The 6000-nt window shown below is 48.6% G+C and overlaps 2 long non-coding RNA genes across 7 annotated transcripts in view; one reads left to right on the top strand and one right to left on the bottom strand.

The window, feature by feature from the left end:
• Positions 1-4299, top strand: LOC110259138. The gene is made up of 3 exons (XR_002341334.1): positions 1-2111; positions 3059-4026; positions 4160-4299. It is a non-coding gene; the product is annotated as an uncharacterized LOC110259138 (long non-coding RNA).
• LOC110259137 overlaps positions 2078-6000 on the bottom strand; it is a 49830-nt gene continuing 45907 nt past the window's right edge. For 5 of the 6 annotated variants that reach the window (XR_002341330.1, XR_002341329.1, XR_002341328.1 and 2 more), the window contains 2 exons: positions 3228-4299; positions 2078-2941 (listed from right to left, as the gene is read on the bottom strand). This is a non-coding gene — a long non-coding RNA (uncharacterized LOC110259137). The remainder of the gene's footprint in view (positions 2942-3227; positions 4300-6000) is intronic. The other variant, XR_002341333.1, reaches the window with a different exon arrangement.

Below are 6000 nucleotides of genomic sequence, written 5' to 3'. Positions count from 1 at the left end.
TCCAGGTCTTGGCTGTAGTGACTAGTGCTGCTGTGAACACTGGGGTGCATGTATTTTTTGAATGGTCGTTTTTTCTGGGTATATGCCCAGGAGTGGGATTGCTGGATCATATGGCAACTCTGTTTAGCTTTTCGAGAAACCTCCACAGTGTTCTCCATAGTGGTTGTACCAATTTACATCCCAACAGGGTGGGGGAGGCCCCCTTTTCTCCACACCCTCTCCAGCATTTGTTATAGCTTAATGATGGCTATTCTGACAGGTGGAAGGGGGTACCTTATTGCTGTTTGGATTTGCATTTCTCTGATAATCAGGGATGTTGAGCATCTTTTTGTGTGCCTGTTGGCCATCTGTACGTTTCTGGAGAAATGTCTGCTTAGGTCTTTGGCCCGTTTTTTGATTGGGTTGTTTGGAATATTGAGCTGCAGGAGCTATTGGTCTATTTTGGAGGTTAATCCCATGTCAGCCTCGTTGTTCACAACTCTTTTCTCCCAAACCATAGGTTGTCTTTTTGTTTTGTTGTCGGTTTCCTTCACTGTGCAAAAGCCTGTCAGTTTGATTGGGTCCCATTGGTTTATGTTTGCTTTTATTTCCATTACCTTGGGAGACTGACCTAAGAAAACACATGGTATGATTTACATCAGAAAATGTTGTGCCTGGGATCTCAGAGATATATGGCATAGTGTCTTTAACCCGTTTTGCAATTATTTTTGTGCATGGTGTGAGGGTGTGTTCTGGTTTCATTGATTTACGTGTAGCTGTCCAGGTTTCCCAACCCTGGTTGGGAAGAGACTGTCTTTTGCCCCTTTGATGTTCTTGCCTCCTTTGTGGAAGATTAAGGGGCCATGGGTGTGTGCGTTTATTTCTGGGCTGTTGTTTAAAGATACAGCAAGACAGCATTAGAAGTGAAGGAGCTCAGTGTGTGTGGGGGGACAGAGCCCTGTCCCCAAGGACGTCCACACCCTGACCCCCAGACCTTGCGACTCTGTGACGTCCACAGCAGAGGGGACTTGGCAGCTGTGGCCACATGAAGGACCTTGGCTGGGGAGATGGCCGGGATTTTCCAGGTGGTCCAGCGTCATCACAGAGGTTCCCATAAGAGGCAGAGGACCGTTTGATCGCGAGATGCTGGGCTTTAGGCTCTGGGGATGGAGGAGGGACCGCACGCTCAGGACTGCTGCCGCCTCCAGAAGCTGGGAGAGGCCGCAGATTCTCCGCTGGAGCTGCTCCAGGAGGAACCAGCCCTGCGGGCAGCCTGACTTGAGCGCTTTGGCCTTTAAAACACGAAGACAGCACATCTTCCTTTGAAGCTGCCCGGTCTGTGGTACTTCTTTAGAGGGACCACGAGAGGCTGCGGGATCCAGGGCTGCGAGGGAGCGGACACCGCAGAAAAGGTAACTCCTTGGGAAGCTCTGATGACCGGACAGATGAGCAGAAGCCGAAAGCTCAGGGAGAAAGATCTACTTTTCCACGAACCGCTTTTCACGAGCGTCCCTAGGAGCCTGCGAACTCTGTGAGGGCAGGACTTAAGGTGCTTTGGGTTCCCTTCCAAAGGGGAGCATGCCCACCCCTGCCCAACCGGTCCACCTGGCTGGAGCCCCATGAGAAGCTGCCTGCTGGGGGTGTTGCAGTGTCAGAGGTCAGGTTGCACCCCCACCTCCCCGTGCCCCAACATCCAGCACCCCGGTTCTGGAACACGTGTGTGGACTCAGATGCACTGAGGCTGAATTTGCAGGAACAGAGTTTGGAGCTGGCTAGCAGGGACCATCTGAGTCCGAAGGTTTTGGGACCCGCCCTCCTGCCTGTCCTCCAGAGCAGCCCGAAGCTGAACTGCTTCCTGCATCTCTGCAGAGCAGGGAGGTACAGACGATGCTGGCAGCTCTCCTTCTCCTCTCATGCCCCTGGACATCCTCTGTGGTCACCTGCAGGTCTCCTCCAGCCAGCCGGCTGGCTCGCGGTAAGAACCGCCAGAGCACTTGCGAACGTCCAGGCAGTGGCCTCGCCTTGCCAGGGGACTTCAGATGCCAGCCTCCAGTACCAGGAGGGAGAAATGCCTCTTGTTGAAGCCGCCCCGTCTGGGGTATCTGCTTTTGGCAGCTGAGCGGACTCATACTGTGAGTTATAGCAACTGGTATCTATTGATCTGGTCGTCCATCTACCCCAGTGTGTGTGTGTGTATACATGTATTCATCTACCCCAAGCGCCTCTAGAATGTCCGTGTGTAAGTGGGGACAGCCGAGCATATGTAATATACATACATCCAACAGTGCTGAGACGCCTAGAAACATGCATCTGAACCTGGGAACTGTTGGTTGTATTTTCAATTCAGAAAAATGAAAGGCCATAAATCTGTAGTTTTTGAACTTGGTTAAAGAGAAGGCAGGAGAGTGGTTTTTGGATTCTTAGAGAACTCACTGTGTGCACAGGGGTGTCCGTGTGAGGGTGTGGTCTTGTGTGTTATGTGAGTCTTTGTGCGTGTGTGTATCTATTTCTGCATGTCTGTGCACGTCTGCCCATGTTGTATGTTTTGTGTATGCATGTGTCTACAAGTGTGTCTATGTGAGTGTGTGTGTACAGGTGTGTATGTGTCATCTCTGTACAAGTCTGTGTCTGCATGTGTGCATCTGTGCCGGGCAGTGGGCATGTGCACCCAGGGTGGGAGGTTGCCTGGAAAGTCGTCAGTGACAGAGGTGGGAAGCAGCCAGCCATCGAGCATCTGCTCCGAAAGTTAATCCCAATTGTAGTCACTGTCACCGAGACGGCGAGGTCCTTCCAGCTCCTATGACCTGACGTCCCAGGAGCAGAGCAGGTGGCTTCGCGGGGAGTCTTAGCGCTGTGAGCACTGCGGTCATTTGATGGAAGAGAGTGATTTCTCTCAGGGAATCTCTAAAAACTCTCAAAGCCGCTGCCACGTCGGAACCAACCATCGGTTTCTCAGCGAGACCTGATAGACAGCCAACACTTAAAAGCCAGTTCAGCCCAGCCCGGTCCCATGCAACTCAAGGACATATGAGTTAATGGCAAAATAATGAACCTGTCCAATGTCATCCTTCTGTTCTAGGGTCTAGACTCACAGTCTGTAACCTCTGGGAGGAGGTCCAGGAATGGAACCATCCGAGATGGACTCTCTAATATTTTCTGGGAGGAATCAAGGGACTCCAATGCTGGAAGCAAGGCCCCTGGAGGACCTCAGGGTGGTGCTGACAGCCCTTTGTGACTCAGGGACTCACCGGTGTCCGCCCAGGCAGTTCCCCTTTCCGTCGGCCTCAGGGAACTGCTCAGATCTTCTCATGAGAGGTATGGGGACTCCCTGGGTTAAGGATCTGGCCTCTGTCGTGAGCTGTGGTGTAGGTCACAGAAGTGGCTTGGATCCCACATGGCTGCGGTGTAGACTGGCAGCTGCAGCTCCGATTCAACCCCTATAGTCTGGGAACTTCCACATGCTGCAGTCACGGCCCTAAAAAGAAAAAAAAGCTTTGATCCCAGAACACAGGCGGGGGATGACCCCAGAGGGGGAACAAAAAAAAAACAACCAGTGTGGTTATTCTGGCTCTGGGGGTCCAGCTAACTGAGCGATGGTGGATTCATAAATTCTAGAACAGGAAGAGACTGGAACAGAATCGCCAACACCCCGGGGCTACGTGACGGGCGGATTCGTCAGGACTGTTTCTGGACCCAGAGTGAAGGGTCAGCAGGGGGCTGTCCCCGAGGATGTAAGGTCTCCTTAGCCCTGGGCTGGGGTTCTCGGGGGGGACAGATGTCTCAGCAGCAGATGGGGAAGCGGGTAGTTACCGAGACCGTTACCTGGACCCCAGGCTGCAGGGACATCGGTACCTAAAATAATCGGAACCTGTTTCTCTTTTCCCCGAGGAATCCCGACTGCTCCACAGACAGGTGCCAGCGTTCAGACCCTGAGGCTGCCTCTGGCTCCGCAAGTGTGGATGTGCCCAGGCAGGTCTCAGGACGGAGCCTCGAGAAGCAGGAAAGGCCGTGTGGATGGAGCCCCTGGGGACGGAGAGGAGGAGGAAGGTGAGTGTCCATTTGAGCAGCTCCCGTCTCTCTCCATACCCTCCTACGCGGGAGGCCCCATAGCATCCATTTAACTCAAACGGTATTGGAGATCTGTGGTGATGATGTCTGATGTTCATGCTCCCCCTTGGAGATGGACTGGGTCGAGCAGAGGAGTCATCTGATTCACCGTACAGGACAGCGTCCAGCCTTCACGCCGGGACGTCCTCCAGGGACGCCGTCGGGAGTCACAGGCTTCAGGAAGGTAGGTGCTTCGTCTGTAACGTCTTTAGCCTGAAAGGAGGCAGCCTTAAGGAAATCTGGAATGTAAACATGAGCCTTTGCCCAGAAAAGAAAGAAACTTATGGACTTGGAGAACAGACTTGTGGTTGCAGAGGGGGAGGGAGTGGGATGGACGGGGAGTCTGGGGTTAACAGATGGAAACTATTGCCTGTGGAATAGAAAAGCAATGAGATCCTGCTGTGCAGCACAGGGAACTATGTCCAGTCACTTGGGATAGACCATGGAGGAGGATAATGTGAGAAAAAGAAATTATATATGATTGAGTCACTTTGCTGTACAGTAGAAATGGACAGAATACTATAAATCTACTACAATGGAAACAATAAAAATACTAAATTTAACAATTGAAAAAATAGTCATGTCTGCACTATCCTGTTGTATAGGCACATGTCTATATTCGGGTTTATCTTATTAACAACTGTCATAAATATAAAATGTTAATATGAAAATATATACCATTTATGAGACAATATATTGTAAATTATGGTACATATATAACATGTACCATATGTAATTTTGAACTTGTAATGCATATAGTATATATTGTATATTGTAAATTGTATATGCACATGAGAGTATATTAATTGCATATATATTACATATTATATAATATGTAATGTATAAATATGTAACATAGTATATATAACATGCAATATATAATACAAAGTCTACTATGTATGTGAAGTATCCAATGTCATACACAATTTAATATACAAGTTACTAATATACTGTTTTTTTTTTTTAAATATATTTTTATTTTCCCACTGTACAGCAAGGGGGTCAGGTTATCCTTACATGTATACATTACATTTTTTCCCGCACCCTTTGTTCTGTTACAGCATGAGTATCTAGACATAGTTCTCAATGCTATTCAGCAGGATCTCCTTGTAAATCTAAGTTGTGTCTGATAAGCCCAAGCTCCCGATCCCTCCCACTCCCTCCCCCTCCCATCAGGCAGCCACAAGTCTCTTCTCCAAGTCCATGATTTTCTTTTCTAAGGAGATGTTCATTTGTGCTGGATCTTAGATTCCAGTTATAAGTGATATCATATGGCATTTGTCTTTGTTTTTCTGGCTCATTTCACTCAGGATGAGATTCTCTAGTTCCATCCACGTTGCTGCAAATGGCATTATGTCATCATTCTTTTTTATGGCTGAGTAGTATTCCATTGTGTATATATACCACCTCTTCCGAATCCAATCCTCTGTCGATGGACATTTGGGTTGGTTCCATGTCCCGGCTATTGTGAATAGTGCTGCAATGAACATGCGGGTGCATGTGTCTCTTTTAAGTAGAGCTTTGTCCGGATAGATGCCCGAGAGTGGGATTGTGGGGTCCTATGGAAGTTCTATGTATTGATTTCTAAGGTATCTCCAAACTGTTCTCCATAGTGGCTGTACCAGTTTACATTCCCACCAACAGTGCAGGAGGGTTCCCTTTTCTCCACAGCCCCTCCAGCACTGGTTCTTTGTGGACTTATGAATGATGGCCATTCTGACTGGTGTGAGGTGGTATCTCATGGTAGTTTTGATTTGCATTTCTCTTATAATCAGCGATGTTGAGTATTTTTTCATGTGTTTGTTGGCCATCTGTATATCTTCTTTGGAGAAATGTCTATTCAGGTCTTTTGCCCATTTTTCCATTGATTGATTGGTTTTTTTGCTGTTGGGTTGTATAAGTTGTTTATATATT

This window comes from Sus scrofa, unplaced genomic scaffold, assembly GCF_000003025.6.
Source record: "Sus scrofa isolate TJ Tabasco breed Duroc unplaced genomic scaffold, Sscrofa11.1 Contig905, whole genome shotgun sequence".
Lineage (NCBI taxonomy): Eukaryota > Metazoa > Chordata > Mammalia > Artiodactyla > Suidae > Sus > Sus scrofa.
This window is presented reverse-complemented; position numbering and strand designations above follow the sequence as displayed.